Source organism: Anser cygnoides, chromosome 17, assembly GCF_040182565.1.
Source record: "Anser cygnoides isolate HZ-2024a breed goose chromosome 17, Taihu_goose_T2T_genome, whole genome shotgun sequence".
Classification (NCBI taxonomy): domain Eukaryota; kingdom Metazoa; phylum Chordata; class Aves; order Anseriformes; family Anatidae; genus Anser; species Anser cygnoides.
In genome coordinates, this window is record NC_089889.1 from 4697043 (window position 1) to 4717061 (window position 20019).

Below are 20019 nucleotides of genomic sequence, written 5' to 3' on the forward strand. Positions count from 1 at the left end.
TTGTCCCACCTTCACTTTGCTATCAGGTTGCTTCCCTTTTGTCCCTGCTGTACTAAGGTTGTGATAATGCCTCCTACGATTAACCACATCTTTAAATATCACTCAAAATAGTTGCCTCGGGAAGATGGTATTTTGGAAAGGAAGAAGTATAATACATTGCTAAGTACATTATTATGACACATTGAAGAGCCTAGGTAAATAATTAGCATCTTACCTTAAGTCATGACAAGGCATGATTCAGAGTGAACATGCTACAGCAAAAAAAAATTATTCAAGCGTAATTTTAGATGTCCGAGGGGGAGAAAGAGATTACAGCTCATCCTGTTGTTTATTTTTTATTCTCCCGGCTGTGCAGAAAATAAAATATGCTATTAGAGCTGACTAGAATTTCTGATGAAACGCAATGGGTTGTAACAAGTTTATCAATTGAGCTAGTGTCTTCCACTACTGGAAAAAATAAAAGGCCTGCTTGTGCAAGACCTATCTTTTTGTTAATCTGTGTCATTACATTTCTGTCTTTGGGGAGCTGAGCACGTACGCAGTGTCTAGGTTCAAATGGCTACGCAATGGTTGATTGCCTCCCATTCCCCAGGCAAGTTGGTGTTCTGCTGATGATGTTACTAACTAAATAATTGGGAAGTGATCTCGTGCAGTGAGTGTTAACCTAATGCTTAGTGAGATTAGCAAAATAATTAATTCTATCTATTCAGGACATAACTGGCTGTTGTAGAAGGCAAATTATTTTTCCTTCAGAGTAGGGAGAGCATACCACTGAGAAACATTAACTTCACCATAGATTAGGCAAGGATATAATAGTTTTTCCTATTGCACTGTATGGGTGAATCCAGACACTTGTAGGAGAAGTAAAAATAACTGGAAAGTATTGTAAGAAGTGACTGGCACTTGAAGCTGAGAGCTCTCTGGAGCATCATTCTGGCAACAGTGGCAGCAGGCACTGTACCTTTACAAATGGCATGTTGCCATTGACTGACAACACAGAACAGGGTACACAGCACAGAGCAGGGCTGTGCAGGTTGCAATGGGTCTGGAGCAGGAAAACTCTATTTCAGAAGTATCGTTGCTTCTCTGAACAAGTTCTGGTACGTATACAGAAGATGGTCCTGACAGTATAGACATGACCTTTGCAAGATAAAATAGGAATCAACAATAGGAAGCATTGCTAGTATCTGGGGGATCACATGAGGTCTATGCCTTTTTAAAAGCATCCAACTGCTACCCCTTTCCTTCCTCTTAGGGCATCAAAATGCCTGATGTAACCAGGGCTACCACAGCAAGAACACACAGGGGAGAACTACAAGAAAACAGTCACAAATCACAACTCATGATGACAGGAAAATGATTTTAAGAGTTTTATATTCTGATATTAATGCTAATACCATCCCAGCATTGCATGCATCTACTAGAACCTCTAAAATAAGTCTGAACCACTAATTCTGTCTCAAGGAGTCTAAACCACTAATTCTGTCTCAAGGAGGTCTACCATTTTTTCACAATACTTGTTTCCTTGTTACTGAAATTTTATGTCTTCTTTCTAATAAAAGAAGAAAAAACAAACATTGCAGAGGTCTCAGTCCTCCTTAACTGACATGAATGTCAGAGAAAGAAAGAAAGTGTGAAACTTTTCAACTATGATGCTCTGGAAATGAAAAGGCTAGACTCGTAACTATTTATAATTATTTAATTGGGACTCTTCAGTTAATGCTGCATTAACACTTTGCATAATCTAATCTCTGCCTTACAGAAGTGCTATTTTAAGCTTTAAAATTTCATGTCGCAATTTTCAGGATAAAGAATTTTGATTGTAATGATAGATCAGAGACTGTTTGAGGAAAGTGACACGAGACAAGAATGTAAGGCTGTAATTTTTCTCCCTGGCCACAGCTTTCCTCTTGCATTGTGCTCCACAGAATGACGAGCAAAGAGGGAGCTGCAATTAGATTAATTCTACAATTGATTCCAAAAAGTTCAATGATTAAAAACAACTGTGAAGAACCAACATTTAGAAACAGAACCGACCACTGTTTATGCACCAGCAACTTTGTTAAAAACAGAAGAAAAAACCCTCAAGTCTGAGGAACAAGCCCAAGGTTTAATTTATATAAATTGCAGCGATCTGTTCACTCAATTTTCAAAAGAAAGCTTTCCTGCATGGTATAAATCAATTTCTCTAGCTAAAGGAACCTCTGGGAGTCTTACTCATTTAATCTTCCATCTAGGTTTGCCAACCTTTCCCCTTAAATTGTATGCTTTATTAGAAATTTAGTAAGTGGTTACCTTCAAACAATCAACCATTACCTGTCTCTAGACAACCAGATGCATACGTATATTAAATGCAACAATACATGAAAAAAACAACATATAAAGGTAGGGAATCCTGCTGCCCTAATGAAATATTGATTGTTAATATAGAGCACTGTACAAAGGCACTAATGGCTATGGAATGAAATTCTGACATACAGTCTGAAGAGCTGTTGGTTCATGCAGCTTTATATCATATCCCATTTGGCATTAAAACATTTCCACTAGGTGGGTTTCTTGTTGATTGTTCCTAGCAGAAAAGCAGTGAGCATCACTTAACGGATACAGAGGTTAGTAGAATGAATATAAAGAATAGGTTAATGTTATTAGTTCAGAAAAGCACTTAAATGAGAACTTTGCTGTGCTATATGGGAATATTCTTCTCCGTTGGGAGCTAATTTTCATAACCTAGTCACAAGGGACTCACATGATCTAAAGTAGCACCCAAAGAACAAGACAAATACTTTTATTCTCCAATAGGTCACCAATTGCCTCAAGCAAGCAAGTTTATTTTTGGCCTTGAACTGCTTGCAAGTCACTAGAACTTGTGGTTCTTATTTACTGGGCCAAATCCATTCCTTGTGTAATTCCTCAAATGGGTAAAGAAAATGAACACTGTTGACTTTTTAAAAGTACTTATAAATACTTCAGAAATATTTCTTCCAAAGTATTTTAAATATGCTATCTTGGAGGGACCACTTGAAGGATATTTAGGAACTGAAGGTTAATGAACGAGCACTGAGAAGTTTGGACGTCCTTCTGTCACTACCAATCTTAATTGTTTGGAAGGGAGGAGTGAGGGAGGAAAAGGGTTGTATTTACTAGTCACTGTTATTTCATGTCAATTGAAAGTCTCCATGGCTGCTGCTCGTGACTCACATTGCTTCACTATTTAGATTCTTTATTCCTTAAAAGTACTAAAGAAGTGAATCATTGCCAAGAGTTTTTACAATTTAAAGCATGCTTGTGGCAGAATTGCCAGAATGAACATGATTATTTACCTCTGAGCTCTAATATGTGTTATCAGCATTGGAATAGTTAAAGAAAGGATAAAGGAAAACAACACATCCTCCTATGAATTTGATACTCTGCAATATGCCTTGCATGTCTGCTACATAAACATACCAGTATATTTAACTGACTGTAAAATATCTAGAAATAACCCTCAAGCCTAGATGTATGGAAATCTTTATATCCTTTAAACAATAATAGTCCCCTGGGTATGTCAAGAGCTGCAGTAGCAAAAAGCTGAAGGTAATTATCAGATTGTCTCTCCTTTAGCATGGCTCTGCCCACTGCATACCATTACAACTCATATCAGGATAGATAAGCTCTGAGACAGGAGGGATCTGGGTTTTTAGTTATCAGAGATATTTAAGAACTGTCAGGAGTCATTTGGGTAAAGCTGAACCTTCCTCAGGGTGGGACAGGCCTAGATGATGTCTTGAGCTCCCTTCCAGATGTATTTTCTACGACTGTCTACAATTCTGTGAGACATTGCCCCTGAGAAAAAGCCCTTAGAATGACATGTTCTATCTTCACTATATGAAGTGCAGGATAAACATCTCTCAACTGGAGATACCTGCCTCAATACCGCTAGGCCAGGGACTCTTCACATTAGCATGTGCAGAAGCTCCAACTGTTATCATCAAAGCTCAAGAGCCATGCAAAACTGCTCCATGACTGCCCTAGGAGTGTGGATTGGTAGAGGTCACCCGAGTACTCCTCTCCAGTTCCACACAGAGAGTTCATTTACATTCATGCTTTGCAGATGAAGAGAAAGATACGAACAAAGAGAAAAAAAAAAGAAAAAGAAAAAAAAAAGATATGTAATCATTACTGCTGTTGTCCTCCCTCATTCGGAACCATCATGTAACTAATTTCTGCCTGGCTGCTGGCTATAGAGTTGGTTTTCTACCTTCAGCTTACCTCACAGTTTCCAAAATTTCATTGCCATATTTTTCTCCATTTGGAGAGGGAAAAAAAAAAAGGTTGCAAAGAACATTTCTGTGGAGAAAGCTATCCATTGCTCAAACTCTTTGAGCTTCACTCAAAGCTGGGATTTACTGGGGGGTTAAAATAAGGAGATGGAATTGCATGTTTAACTGCAAGCCTTGTAGGAAACTCTGAATCTTCATACTGGTAATTAATTTCTGGCATCCTATTGAAATACAGGTGACCTTAGAAAATAGTGCTATGAGCTTTTGGCAAGAATCAGAACTATTGATTTTGCTGGTGTGCAGAAAATATAAAAATTATGGTGGATTAACTCAAGGTATTTTTTACATTTGTTGCAGAAAACTTTCTGCAAAGTGGGGGAATGTGTGGGAGACAGGCATTGCTACCTGCTTTTAGGTCAATCTATTTCACACTGACTTGAAATTCTGCCATTAGGTCAATGATAATTGATCAATTCCACTTTTAAAAGTTTCTGGAAAATGTCTCTTGAAGGTAGTGCCTCTAAACTTTCTTTTGTATTTTAATTAAATTTGATTTCTAAAAATTAAAAAGCTACTTGCTAAGAGAATCACAATTAAAAAGAGGAAAAAAAAGAGGTATCAAAACATATCAAGTCAAATACTTCTGGTCACGATTTACCAGTGAATGAGAACAAAGGCTGTACCTGAGGCCACATACCTCCCAGTCATGCTGTAGAAGGGTTTCACTCCTTCAGTCCTGTGGAATTTAGTTTGATTCTGTCCACGTATCATCCCAGGCGGTCTCATGAAAACATTGTAAAATGCATTTTAGCATCTGTAAGTGGTGTTTTACATTTGACTTGTATATTCTTCAATATTCTCATTTCTATTCCATATTTGTTGTTTGTGGGTGGTTAATCTGATTTATGAACTGATGTTAATGGACATTATTTACTTGTGCACACTCAGATTTTGCACAGCATTGTCAAACAGTAATGCAGTAAAAGAACTCTCCTGGTTCTGCCTAAGAAACGACTCAGGAGTCTAAGGAGTCTATGCTAAGAACCTGAAGGAGAGGGAATTTTGATTCTAATCTATGCTGCATCCACTGCAATTAGCAGTGGACTAGCTAGTGGCTCATTTAGCAGTAGGATTTGTGATGATATCTAGACGTACCTTTGATAAAAATAAGACCTTCAGGTTAAAGCTAAAAACATTTATTTTTTTGGGAGAAAATGAGCACCATTTAGAATTATGAACTGCCATGTCCCTCTTGCTCTTCCTCCAAACACTTTTTTGAAAATCTCTCCCTTTTTTTTTTTTTTTTTTTCAATTCATTATAGTGTTGGAATTGAATTTATCAAGAATTTTACTGAGGTTTTTCTCATTTCTCAATTAGCCCTATACAGTGTAATTACACTTTTATACCAAATCTTGAATATTCCCAGATCCCATAAAAAAAGACAGAACTGTTGAGGGTTACACTGTAAATATGCAAGTCAAGCTCCCCTCAGCATGACCCTGTGTAACTTGGATACTGCAGTTCCACTCCAGTGAACATCACATTTGCAGCCCATGCCATGACTTCAGAATTTTTTTAAGAGCAAAATGACAAATAATTGCAGGTAATGGTATGCAACTTGCTATCAAATCAATACAGCAGAATGAGGAATGAATGTTAAAAGCAAGGGTGTTTCCCAGTTCATGCTGGGATCTAGTACATACTGGATTTGTGTGTGTTTAAAGAACAAAAACATTGGACTGGATTGTCAGATATTTGTCTTGTATCTAAGAGATAGTATGTGGAAAGACTGAAAAAGCTGCTATAGCTCCATCACATGACATCATATTCTCATTTTCTATTCCTACTCTTTCAGGGCTTTCATAATTGGCTGTTTGATTTGAAAAGACTTGACCATAATCTCACAGAGCTATAAATACCAGTGCAATGCAGATGATAGCAAGAAAAAGGACAGATAGTAACACACAGAAAAACATTATGAGAATCATACAGCTGTTAAAAAGGAAAGGGCATATCACAGCTAGTGTTCAATTTCTCTCAGGATTTGCTTTACTCATCTTCATAGTGGTTGAGCCTCCATTTGGTTTTCAATGACTTTTGAATCTACAGCACCCAAATATTATAGTCAAAATATTTATTACTGAAGAGAGTAATTCCACTGCCAGCTAAAGCAAAACCTAATCTTTTTGTAAGCCGACAGCAGGGAATGCCCAAAAAGCTGTTACACTGGATAGGTTTGGACTGGTTGTGAATATGGCCTAGAAGAGGACTGATAAAGCAAGTCAGAAAACATGCTGATGCAGGAAAACCACTTCATGGGGTTAGAAATGACACCAGAGCTCTGCTCTAGAGGTGGCTTCACTACAGTTCTGAGCAGAGCTATAGCATTTCTACAGCCACACACATACTCTGTTGAACTCAAAGATAGAATTAGTCTTAATTAGATTGCATTTGGAAATCTCAGTTTTTGTGGATAGAAGGTGTTGGAGAAAAACAAATGACTAATTTTTAATTCAAACTATTATGCCTATCAGTTATAGCACATATGCTACATAAGAACAGAGTGCAGAAAGATTTCTGCAACACTCAGCTGCAATAGCATATGCTAGTGAATATCTACTTTATTCTGTTTCTTTTTTCAAATTTGTCTTGCAGCTTTGAGTCAACTTCATGAGTATGAGTCTGATCTCACTGGCAGTTTTACAGTCAGGAATAACATCATAAAAGGTAACAGAAGTATATCAGAGTAAAATTAGGACATCTGAGATCCAGCATCATATCTGCTATTTGTTTCATTAGAGCACAAAGATTCAGAAGGGAAAAAAATCATACTGGCCAGTCATAAACTTCTTATTTGAAGGTAGAGATCTCTTTGGAAAAAGGCAGTTATGAAAATATGATAAAAAACCCGTGTTCAACTTTGACTTCACTTTGCACAGTACGTCAAAGTGCAGATGGGGAAAATGTTCCAATCACCAATCCCAGGTTAAGTGTTTCTTACCTAAGGATTTCAAGATGGAAGAAAAGAAACCTCTGTTTTTCAGTTCATCACGGGATTGTATTGGAGGCAAAGGATGGGCAGGTGTCTAATGAAAAACTTTACATTAAGAGACTGAGGTTTGTAAGCCACCATTTATAGGAGATGCAGTTCTGTCATGCTGACATCTGCCATTAAGAAAGCAGTGGTCCTCCAATTCACTTTTATGAGAAAGAAGGTTGAGGCAGACTGCCTTGAAAGAGATACAAGCATGAGATGAAATGGACATGATCTTAATGCAGATTCGGGATACAAGTGTACATTTGTTTTCAGAAGCAAAAATGATTAATGGAGTACAAGCATAGGAGACACGAGTGAACTTTAACAAACTCTGTAGCATGCTGAAAGATATGATTTGCGAGCTGTATTTTCTCTGTGGGCCATTCCTATCTGCACATCATAAATATGTACACTGGCTACAAAATGAGACAGAAAATTCTGTCCTGGCCTTAAAATCTCTGAACCTCCTCCCTCTTTGTCTTGCCTGTCTGTGCATGCCTCACCCCCTTGTTTGGATAATTTATAGGTGTAACCTCTTCATAAGCCAAGCTTGAGGGTGGAACATAAGAACATTGTTGGACATCTGAATACCACTGAACTGCAGAATTCAGCTGCCATTTAAACGTTTCTTATTCAATCTAGGTGTAGTCCAGGTAGGGCAGATGGCAATTTTACCATCCACCCTAAGAAAGAAGCAGTTCTGATTTGCCTGGAGGGGCAGATTAGAGATTAAGCAGAGATCCACTTCTTGTTCCTCTGATTTAATCTCTCTTTTTCTGTAGCGAAGTTGACCTTTCCTTCTGCATGCAGCTACTTGAGCAGACTGCAGCAAGGACTGGGAAGCAAGGATCGGAACTAATCCATCTTTCCTTCTTGCCCATCTGCATCAGTTTAGCTGTCTCTGTTCTCTACTCAGGAGCTGTAACCACTGAACAAGGCATGACAGGGCATGGAGTACGCTTGCACTCTCCCCAAGGTCCCTAAATAAGTCTAAGACAATAATGTTTACAACAGTATTTCTTGTATACAGGCTTGTAAATTTAGTTGCCTTTTTAAGCTCCCCTTTTTATCCCTGTTGGTTTTTGGCTGTAGGCAGTGCTTGTTGTGTAGATCAGCTTCTGGACCCTGTGGGCATTTTTCATCCAGAGATCATTTCTTGTAGAACAGCGGCTGGAGTTGAAAAAAATTCTTAACTCCAAAGAGGTGTTGAGAACCAGCCTTCTGGTATGTGTTCATTTCAGGAGAAAACTAATTGTGCTACCAACTACATAGAAACAATTCTGGCAGCCTGTCCCTTCTTTCCTGGGTGAACTGTGAAATCCAGAAAAGAGCTGACGAGTGGAAATGTTTCCAGTGTGGTTTATCAAGAGTGACGACAGTCACAATGCAGTGCCTGGAAAGAAGGTCCCTTAGCACCTCTCACATCCTAATTAAGAGCACGGAATACTGCTTTTAAAATCAGGGGATTGATGTGGTTTTGTTATAATAAAGCTTCACTGACTTGATTTTTGTAAGACTGTTCTAGGAAATATGATGAACTATATCCAAAAGGAGTCTATCCTTGTTTGTTCTAACTAACCTAATTCAGCACAGAGCCTCATTGACATCTAGTTGCCAATTTAGAAACTATACTAATTTAAAAACCAAATCAAACAAATATTGATATATTACTATTTATCAGATATCAGAGCTGTAGTAGAGAAATTTGTAAATGAAAAAAGGCTCTTAAGTCATGAAGCGAAAACAAACTACACCACAAAGTTTTTTTTTTTTTTCTTTTTTTTTTTTTTCCACCAGGAAGAAATATTCAGGAAAAATAATATCTTCCTACAAATATAATTGTCATTTTTAATCCAACTAAACAAGAGCATGCAATCTATTGAGATGGAAGGCCTTTTTGTTAACAGATTGTAAACTAGTTTAAAAAAAAAAAAGAGAGAGAGAAGAACCCTTTGATTTTAAACTGTAGATAAAAGTTAAACCCACAAAGCAGCTGAGAGGAAGCAGAACGATCAATCATTTCCTTACTTCCAAACGCAGCTAATTGCTTCCAGGACCATTTTAGCACTATGGAACAAAACAGAAATCAAAAGCTATTTAATGTCAACACATCTAAACTATAGCAATGGTTTTCACCAAATTATTAGATATCAATTTTCTTTAACTCAGTGATGGGACCTGCATTAAATTTCAACCTTACCTAAGCTTTGGCAATCCACCAGAAGACCAAATGCCAGCTTTGGTTCCAATGAGAATATTTTTCCTTTTGGATTTCAGAGGTAGCTTTGTTACCTGCATCCATGGAGACCTGTTTTGCTCTCAAGGGCACTTGGCACCTCAGTGAAAAAATTCCATTACAATTGTTCTTTCTTTCCCTTCATTATCTAAGTGTTCCAGTAACAATGTATGGTCAGGCCAAATGCTTGAGTTACAGCACAACAAAGTTTTAAATCATGCTTCTGCTCTTTCCTCCCTTCCATTCAGAGCTATTTCTACTATTGGCACTAATGATATGGTCAGGGAATTGAAGCCCAAATGTGAGCATATCTTATGTTATCTCAGATCATTTGCAGTAACTGGCATTGTATCCCCTTGGCACAGAGTAGCAGTAAGAATAAAATCCACTTACATGCACTTCCAAAGTCACAGAACATTTTGGCCACTGGTAAAATCCCCACACATTTCTTGCATACAGGATGCTATATGTTGTAGGTTAGCTGAGATTTTTCTCATGACATTTTTTTTTCCACAGGGATATGTTTATCAGCTGAATCAACTTTTGGCAAGGAAAGAGTTGGGAAAGGTAGTCACATAAGAACTATGGTGCATAAGGATTCACATCTTGCTTTCCACCAGGCTGGAAGTTTCCTATTCTGTTTTGTTTTTAAGTGTGTGAGGAATTTGTAAACTCTAAGGAGTAAATGAAGGTCTTCAGCCCTCCCTATTGAAAAGGGAATGTATATTTTTTGAAAATGCAAACATTTTTCAATCATAGAAAAATCAGTTTCTGCCCACTTCTGTCAGATCCCCACCTCAGAGCTCCAAATTTCCTCCAGTGAGGGCTGTGGGATGCATACAGCATTTCTGAGGCAGTTCATTACAACATTTTCATAACCAACCTTGACTTTCTCCCCAGGGGCACATATGCTGTACTATGAAATGGAGAGAGAATATGTGTTTAGCCACGAATTTTAATTGTATCTAATAGTTCAATGGCCATTTTTCCTCTCCAACTTTAGTGCTTTCCTTTCAGACGTGTTCATTGTGCAGGCATCTGCCTGCAGCTGTGTTTAAAGCAGTTAGGTTTCACACAGGCAGTCTTTGTTCTCAGTTTTGTTTTAAGTGTAAAAGTGGGTTCTTGGTTGATAAAATATATCCAATATATCAAACGATGGCAATTATTTAAAATCAGCAGTTTCCAAATAACATTTTTACAGCTCACAATTAGCTTCTTAGCTATTTTTGACATTAGATTATGCTTTGGAGCCATTGCAGTGACTGTCGTTTGAATCCAGAAAGATTCTACCTCCCTGAGTCCAAAGCCTAGAGCAGGACAGCCTGGCCATGAAGCAGGAGTACGATATGCTCTCCTGTGGTTCCCTATATACTGCATTCTACTACCAACATGATCTTCATATCTGCGGTGTACAAGAGTACGCAACTTCATTAAAGGGTTACTAAAGATACTATTGCACCTTCTCCCTCTTCAAAACACATCTAAATGACATCAAAAGCCAGAGAGAACAAGGAAAATCTTCTTAAATAGAGTGGAATATGTGTCAGAAAAGAATAGAGGTATTATCTGCAAGTTTTGGAGGAGTTATTAAACAACAAATAAAAACGAGATGATGCCCAACAAAGTTAAAAATTCAGCTGAAAATCCTCATTGCATTAAACACTTTGGTTGATAGAATATGCCTCCTAATCCTTCTCTTCTGTACTGTCCTCACTGTTACCCCCCCCTCCCCAGCCAACTCACTCTTCCTCCACTCCTGCTCTCATGCCCTCTCTTGTCTCTTGCATTTCATCAGTGTTCATCAGCACTGCCCCGTGACCCCCAACAGGTGAATTATCGCTCTTCCCTCTGTGCGAAGGGAAATGCAGGTGAAAAGGGTAATGATTACCACAGCTTTTGTTGGTCATGGTTTAGGCCTTGGCTCAGAAAGCACTTTTGAGACATACGACGCTCTATGCATGCGAACACAGTATAGAACAACAAGTACGCCTCTGAGGATAAACTAAGGATACAGCTGTGAAAAGGATAGGTATATCCACATTTTACAAGAAATGGCAAAACTATTACTGCAGAGTTTTCCACCACATAAGTGATAGGCCTGAGGGCAGCTGAGCTATTACTAGTGGCACCGGGGAGCCGCTGGAGCCCTGTCAGCGCAGTGTGGTTGAGAACTGCCCGGACAGTGCCCCAGGCGGGCTGCAAGCCTGCACACTTAGAGGTTGCCTTCCAGGGCACACAGAAGCCCAAGCTTGAGAGGACATCCAGGGACACAGTAGAGCAACAACACAACGCCAGAGAAAGCGGTCTAAGGCAGGCAGCATGAGCAGCTCTTTGAAAGTGACTCTTCTTTCTCTTTGGCCTTTATTTGAAGCTCCTGTGAATTGCTTAGAATAGAGCCTCACCTCTGTAATGTTAAAGATGGGTGAAACATATGTCACAGGCCTCCTTCAACAATTCCTTAGCCACACGGGTGCTCCGGGTAATCCTTCTTAAGATTATTATTCAATTAGTTAATTAAAGATTAATAATTAATTAAGATTATCTTTTCGGATAGAAATCTTCCACTCTTCTAGGGGACAAAAAAAAAAAAAAGCCCAGATTTTTTTTTTCTTTTTTTTTTTTTTCCCTTGGTGCCACACTAGGTTTTGTAGAAGTTAGCAGCTCGAGAAGGTTGACATGATTGCAGTGATTTCTTTCAGTTTTGCACTTCAAATTTCATCCTCTTTACTTAAAAAAGAAGTCTCTTCTGTCATTAATTTTTGCACATTTTTTCCAAAAATGTGATGTCTTTTTAGCACTCCTCTTTTGTTATCACATCACAAGTCTAATTGACAAATCTGTCAGGCCTGGGGCCTGACCAGCATAAGATGTTCAGTCTCATCACACACTTACCAATACCACCAGCAAGGGATGTTCACACAGATTGAAGACAAGATATTGACTGAAGTTAACAGAAGAAAAACACTTAAAACTTGCTTTGGCACCCTTTGAAGTCAATAAGCATATTTTGATTGGATTCATCAGACTTTGGGTCAAGCCCATAAAACATTCTCTGAAGGATACTGAGTGCCCCAAGCCCTTAACAATATATTAACATGAGAGAAATTTTCTTTTTTTTTTTTTTTTTTTTTTTTTTTTTTTTTTTTTGGTACAGGTCAGTCAGCTACTGCCATATCTTTTTACTTTACCAACTGCCATGTACTTCAGTGCCCAGAGACTGCCACATCATTCCCCTTCCCTAACTCATTCACTCAAGGGGGGAATCAAACAAGTATCTCTGACTGTATTTTGGCTCCCTCTTTCCCCTCTCATTGATTTCTGACTTTATTCCATTGCTTTAAACAGAAATGCTATTGCTCAACTGTCCTGCTAATGCAACAAATGAAAAGTGCATCTCAGAGTAAACAAACACCTTCAGCAGTTTAAGATGCCATTCATATTTATGTTGCAAGAAAAGATGAACTACATTCATTTGAAATGAGGAGCTAATGTAAGGTAGGCCAAATATCTGAGGCTCAGAGGAAGTGCTGTTTTCACACTCCATTATAGTACACGTTACTGATGAGCATCATGAATCCATGAAAAATGAATGCATTTGCCTTGCAGAAAATGATCCAAGCAGCTAAATTAGGGTTCACTTCACCTCCAGCACCTTCGGGTATTTGTCAGAATTCCCTTGACATGCATTCTAATTTGCTGGATTAAATTCATAATATTCATAAATTCATAAAATTCATAATCATATGATCATTTATAGAACAAAGGTAAACTATTCTGGGAAGTCAGTTTTTCAGCACAGGGACTGTCCTCTTTGTTCAGTGTTTGTGCATCATTTACTTTAGTTGGAACATGAATGTAATGTTGAAGGCAGACAATGGTGTTACCCCAAATTATCATGGTGATAACCTTGGCAGATAAGAAGCTCCATCTGCTTTTTAGGGTTTTACTCAAAGACTGTTTGAGTTGGTGGGAAAACCACCGTTGACTGCAACGGGCCTCTGGATCAGGACCCTCCAGAGAGATCTTTTCCTGAAAGGATCCTCGCAGACTTAAGTACCAACATCCCTCTGGAACTGACCTTAATTACTTTGAAATCTATAGGCCTGTATTTCTTCCATTTCATCATGGATTTAGTGAGAGATTCTATGTTGTTTCCTTTCTACTGAAAATATTTAAACACATGCAAAGTACTATTTTATTCTCTCTTTTTCTAATTTCCCTGCTCAGGCTACATGTCCCAAATGGGTCAAAATAGAACAGGGATGAATGATAGCTTATTAAAAGAGGAAAGGGAAATATTCTCCTGATTACTTCTTTACTTCTCTGTCCACTGTTATGCCTTGCTTTCATGGCTCTTAATGATCACTTTTATCATGAGCTGTAAGACACTCATATGACATTGTTGACCTAATTTTTGGTTCTTTGCTGCATAGGCTCCTGGTCTCATAAGATAACAACTCTTTCAGTCAATACAGGCTGGAAGTATAATAGTTGAACATCAGCCAACCTAAATGGAAAGTCTGTCAGCAGACAAAACGCTGTACTGGAGACTGAATGGACTAGAAGGAACAGAGTGAAGTGAAGCGTAATTAAATATGCTGGAGCTATTTTTGAATCTATTGAAATAGGACACAATTGAATGGAAAAGAGCCAAGATAGATTCAATTATGCTAGAGATGGACAAGTGAAGCTGCATATCTGGGGCTTGGACACAATCATGATATGTCTGAATTTTGAAAAGGTCAAGATCTTGCAGTTCTGTAGTTTGGTTTAACCAAAGAAGAAATGGGGCTATCAGAAATAATGGCAGCTGAAAGTAATCCACACAGCCCTGAGACCTTCAGAAAGAAGAGTGGATAAGGGAGTAGGCATGGGTTCCTCGGAAAATGATTATAAGGAAAATGTTAAAATTAAAATTTAAATCACATGGAGAAATCACAACACAGACTTGCTTCCTTTGTATCTTTAGTACCATGGTAGTGAGAAAGCAACTGTGATCTCTCTTTGGGAAACACTAACACAGCATAATGGTCATTACCAGTCTCTAGAATTGATCTGTGGATTTTGCTGTGAGTACCTATAGCTTCAGATGTCAGCAGCAGTGGATTAATCCAATTTTGATAGACAAAATGAAGTTGCTACACACAGAAACTGCCAGCCTTGTCTGAGAATTTCATTTTGATGTGAATTTGCTGCTCCTTCATAAGTACATAGCTACATCCATATTGCTGAATAAATGCTCAGTTCAGCGCTAGTCGTGGCTGGGCTAGTACCAACATTTTGAGACCAAACTGGTTGTATGTGCTCTTGTACTTTGCCCTAATCTTTAAGAAGATACAACAAATGTGTAAGAAGTTCTTTTGGTCTCAATCCAGTCCAGCAGGCAACTTCTAAGCTTTAACACATTATTCCCAAGAAAAGTGAGACTCGCACTACGTAGAACAAGTAACTGCAAATTAAAAAGTGTAAAATGTGTTCAGGAAGAAGGATATTGAATCTAGCATCACTTCTTTCAGTGCAGCTCTGCACAGCTTAAGCCACTGTTAAACAGACCTGTCCACTGCAGATTTCCATGGAAATGTTATTGAAGCTCCTCCTGAGCAGGTTGTTCAGGTCAGGATCCCACATAAACCAGTATCAGCCATCACCATAGTCAAGAGGAAGAGGGGAAGGTAATCAATCCAAAAGATTGATTATCCCTGTGTTTTAGAAACCTACCAGCGGCTCTTGAAGAAAGCTGGGTGATATGCTTAGAGTAATTTTATATCACTGAAGCTTAAGTTAAGTGACCACCCTGGGGGGTCACTGCCAACAGTGCACAGTGGATGGAAAGCTAAGCAAGTACACACTGTATAGTGCCCAAATAAACTCTTAAAATTGCTCCCTATGTTTCAGTCCTTTTGTACTTTTTGAATTATTTCTTTCCATTTTTCCATACATAATTTGATTATTACTGGTAGCCTCTATGATTAAGACTTGTAAAAGCAAAGAATTATAGATCAAAGGGCCTGAACTCAATTTTCTAGTTTTTTTGTTCAGGAGACTCATGAAACTAAACACAGAAATTTTGAAACACGCTGGTTAGTTATTTCTTGCTCTTAATCAATTAAACCCCTTACAGGTATTTGGATGAACCATGAAGTTTTTAAAGTTCATTCCAGATCACATAAATAGATAAATGAAGAGAAACTATAAAATCATCCTTCTTAGGCAGAATAAGTAAAAATGGCAAGCACTTAAATTTTCTTTTTATAAACTATTTAGTAATATTTATTTAATGATTGCCCAATTCTACTACTAAAACATTCTTTAATAACTCATAAAGCATATTTTATGCCAGCCATGAGATTTAATGGCATCACAGTGGGAGGAAAATCTATCTTGACATGAAGCTTCTGAAAGCAGTGGGAAAAAATGAAGCTGGGATTTTTGGAAGGGAAAGATATTCTTTTTATTGAGGTAAATGCTTTCTACCAGCTTCTTCATCTGTGTACTGTAGCCAGGCAGCTATTATATGCGATTCGAGTCTGTCAGTTGAAGAGCATGATGCATATTAGAGTGGGTAAAAGTAGTTGTGAGCAAGTTAAATTTAGACCTTATTACCTGCATTATGTTAATGCCTCTAGGTGCTAACAGATTGAAACCTGTTGTGATAGACACTGTACAAGCACATAGCAAGACAGAAGTCATTCAGGGCATGGACTGAATCAAAATAGAGACGGCAGAAAAAGGGTAGGAGGTTTGGGGATGAAAGCAGAGAAAAATAAAGGAACTGGCAGAGCCAAGGGAAAAAAAATGGCTTATGAATTTTTTTTGGCAAAAAATATATTTCATCTGTAAGTGAGCATTTGTCAAAGCTGTAAAATGTTTTCATGAGCTATATTCTTCCCTAGGCATGTGAAAGAGAGACATGCCAGATAGTGAAGACCCAGGTTCAAATCTGGTTTTCAAGGATTAAAAGACTTGGATCTTTGATCTCCAGAAGAGTGACCTAATGGCCAGGCTACTGTGGTTCCTTCTCCCCCAAGATTTTTTCCTGAAGACAAAACAGTGAGGGTTTTCAAAACTTCATAGGGTTTTGTGGCATAGGAAAATGATTTTCAAGACATCTCTCACCAGGGGCGTCAACCTATACTTCCAGAGGCCATCCCCCTGCTGTCCCTGGCCCTGTGCTCTCCCCAGTGGACTGTGCGGTCTTACACTTTACAAGTGCTGTTATTTTTTGTTGTTGTTGTTTTGATTCTTCCTAACCAGAAAAGTCACTGCTTCCTTTGGAGGTTAGCATTCTATTCAGACCTTATTAAGCAAAAGCTACAAGTTTATAAACTTTCCTAAGTACACCTACAGGGACTCTCTTTTTGTTAAGACTTAGAGCTGCTGAAATAGCTCACTGACAGCTCTGACCTCAGCTTAATTCAATATGCCTGGTACAAGACGTAGTAGAGTTTAGCACAGAAATTCAAAACAAATGAAGATTACGTAGTAGATTACACAGATCTAATAATAACAATTACTGAGCTCTGACATGACATGATGGTAACATGAAGCTGTGACGAAGGATGCAGGGAAGCAAAAACTGATACTGATTTACTGATATACTGATTATGGTCATATGCTGTTTTATTTAATAGCTAACTACTTGCACAGAATGATTTAATACAAGAAGACTCAGAACATGTATATGTTTAGATATCAGATTAGTAGCTGACAAGCTCCATCATATCATGGCTGTATTTCTCTGGCTGTTATACAATTTCCATTTTAATGTCCTGAAAGGTGACTATTGCACAGTGACAGACAACAGAGAGAGTTTCCATGTTTGAGGATTTGGAATGGCTGTCATCACTCAATGGTTTGAGGCTTCTCTCTAGCCTTGCTTTGCAAGGATGTTAAGAAATATTCCCCCAGGAGCAGCCTAATTCCACACTGCAGCAGCAAATGAAGAGCTGTCATTCTGGTGAGTTTTGTTTTGAAGCTTAAACAATGGCTGATGGCATGCCTGAAGGAATGCAAGTCTCTCTGAACTATGTCTACGTTTCCCCAGAATTTCTTACATTTCAGCAGGAGAAAAATTGAATTCTCTTTTCCCATCCCCCTTCCAATCGTATCTGTACTGTCTGGATACCTGTGAGGCTGTCTGATGTCACTACAGGGTAAGTTGTAAAATTAGATGCATCAGAACTGTTTTCCTCTGGCAAGTTCATTTTAACAACAGTGTGGCTATAAACAGTGTCTTCAACTTTACCAAGCTTAATAAGGGCAGCAGAAAAGCCTGATGAATATAATGGTAGGCTGTGTCTTGGATCTATCAATGACTATTTGCATTCTGCAGTATTGGAATACAAAATGGATGGAAAAGTGATATGCAACATATCACTTTTTTTTTTGTCATGATCACATTTGCCTTCTCAGCAATATAGAGTCAAGAAGAGCTAATTCCAGTCTAGTCCCAAGAGCAGAATAAAGTACGATACTGTGAAAGGTGGTTTTTTTTTTTTTTTAAAGCTCCGTTTTCTGTAGCTCTGAGAAAGACAAAGGATTTTCTTGTTTTATGATGAAACAATCTGACCTTCCTGATATGTTCATTCTGTTGGAGTTTGCTTTGCATATTCAATTGTCTCAAACCCTGCAGAACTCAAACAATCATTATGCAGCTCTAGATACATTTACTCACCAAACCACCCTGCTCATTTCTTGTTGCAACCTTGATTCCTGGGGACTGAAGAGAAGATGCAATTCCAGTACGTAGCCAGTTCTGTACAAGAAAACAGTGTTCCACAATTAAACGCCAATAAAGAAAGAGCCATTTAAATAGCCAATACTTTCCAAGCCGCCCTCCTAACTAGTTCCTTAATTTTCACAAGATTGTGAAGAACTGAAATACCAAAGTAAAAGGGGTTAAACCAAGCGTTCAGATCAAGTCCATGAACACTGCAATGAAAACAATCCTGTAAAACAAAACATCTAAAATGGTCACAGTTTGGAGCTGGAATATGTGCCAGCAGCAAATAAGTTATGTGGCCAAGGTGATTACCAAGAACACTGCTTTGCAATTCTCTGTAGCCAGTTATACGGCCCCTACTCATATAAAGGCCTCCAAAATTATTTATCCTCACAACGTATTATACTATGGAGAGTGAAGTCATATTTTCCCTTCATTAAGACAGAGAGGGACCAAGAGATCAAACCAACACAAAATATATTTAGCCACTTACTTTCCATTGAAATGGCATTAAGGGAGAATTAGAACAAGCAACATGTTTACATAATTTATTTACCTATATTGCTAATAAAACTTAACAAAAACATACTAGGGAACAACAGTCTGAGCATCTTTTGCAATCTGATAGCTCAGCAAAGATAAATCAGAGTATCTACCAAATACACTCCTTCGTTTGGTGTGCCCCTGACCCTTTGTGTTTCTTAGTGACTGATTAATATTTATGCAAACCACCACTTCAATTACAAACCTAGTGGGATTAATTGGATGGAAAAATACTTGCAATGCAGTAGATAAAGGAAAAAAAATCAAAGAGAGCTTTTCTCTTTTTGTCTATTGCTACCAGAATAATGCAGGCAGTTACAGGTTTAGTACAGGGATGTACCCCCTACAGTGTTTCCAAACTAATAACCTTTGAAACAGATTTGCAGCCTTGGAGAGGTAGCAGAATACACAAGGGAGGAAGATTTGATTTAAGATGAATACTGGCTCATGCACTCATTAAAGCAGCCTGCTCTACAACAAAATGTCACAGGGTTGCATCCAACCTCTATACTCTGAACAATCGCTGTTTTGATTTTTTTACCCCCTCAACTCCATGGGCTGCATGAAGTGAACCTGGTGCCTTGATCTTGAAATATATCAAATCATTAGGAGTGGGTGCAAAAAGCTGCTATAGCCACATTGATAGTGTGGTACCATGGCCATGTGTAAGGGATTGTACATACATGTACAGCAAGGGGCTTCAAATCTCAGTTTTGCTTTTTTTGCCATCAAACTTCTAACAGATATCACACTGAGATTTCAGTTAACATTTTTGTGCGCGGACATTTGACAGGCTGATTCATGTTTAAAATGCTTAAAAAAAAAAAAAAGTATATAAAGAGGAAAAAGAGCTTCAAGTGACTCCAGGATGGATGAAAGTCCTTGCTGCAGACTGAAAGTCACAGAATTCCTCCTTCTTCATGAACTGAATTCCAGTGGGTTCATGTAACGTATCTCCTAGAGATCACAAACTTCCCCAGTAGCAGGAGAAACTGAATATCATGGACAGAAATCTTCATGTTTTCAGACTTTGTTAGAACAAAAAGACATTGTTCACTAAATGCACCCTAACTCGGTGCTTTGTCCAGTAGCCTTTTCTCACCAAGAACATGGGGCCCTGCCGCTGGCGGACTGAGGAATTTCACCTCCCTGAGTGCACAGATACGGACTGATGCTGATCCTAGACTAACTGATGTTTGCAATAAGTTCCTCCTATTGTAG

General features: G+C 38.3%; 1 long non-coding RNA gene across 8 annotated transcripts in view; it reads right to left on the reverse strand.

The window, feature by feature from the left end:
• The window catches only part of LOC106031186 (uncharacterized), a 324491-nt gene that overhangs the window by 96915 nt on the left and 207557 nt on the right, over positions 1 to 20019 (reverse strand). For 7 of the 8 annotated variants that reach the window (XR_010825587.1, XR_007166976.2, XR_010825589.1 and 4 more), the window contains one exon: positions 18208 to 18288. The exons of the other annotated variant lie outside the window; for it this stretch is intronic. This is a non-coding gene — a long non-coding RNA (uncharacterized lncRNA). The remainder of the gene's footprint in view (positions 1 to 18207; positions 18289 to 20019) is intronic. 8 annotated transcript variants of the gene reach the window in all.